The sequence below is a fragment of the Nannospalax galili genome, unplaced genomic scaffold (genome assembly GCF_000622305.1).
Source record: "Nannospalax galili isolate Female #2095 unplaced genomic scaffold, S.galili_v1.0 scaffold22760, whole genome shotgun sequence".
Classification (NCBI taxonomy): Eukaryota; Metazoa; Chordata; class Mammalia; order Rodentia; family Spalacidae; genus Nannospalax; species Nannospalax galili.
In genome coordinates this window covers 2,668-2,964 of record NW_008345342.1, presented here as the reverse complement: position 1 = coordinate 2,964, position 297 = coordinate 2,668, and positions in this window count along the sequence as shown.

Here is a 297-nt window from a genome sequence, read left to right as displayed (position 1 = left end):
GTATATCATATTAGTAAATTTTTAGATTAATGAAGCAGGCAAATTTATTTGTTGGGGAGATTTAACGGGACAGTTGCATATGACCTTAGTTGAAAATGCGAAAAACAAACAATGGAACTCATAATGCAGTGACTGAGTTTGAAAGACATTTTTGCTTTAATGTGCAGCTAAAAGGAAGGAAAATTTGGAATTTTGTGTGGAGCTAAAATCCACAGGACATTGTGTAGGACTTAAAACCATCCAAACCCAGGTACCTGTTAGGTTGCTGGCAGACCCATAAAATGGCGGTGCCATTAC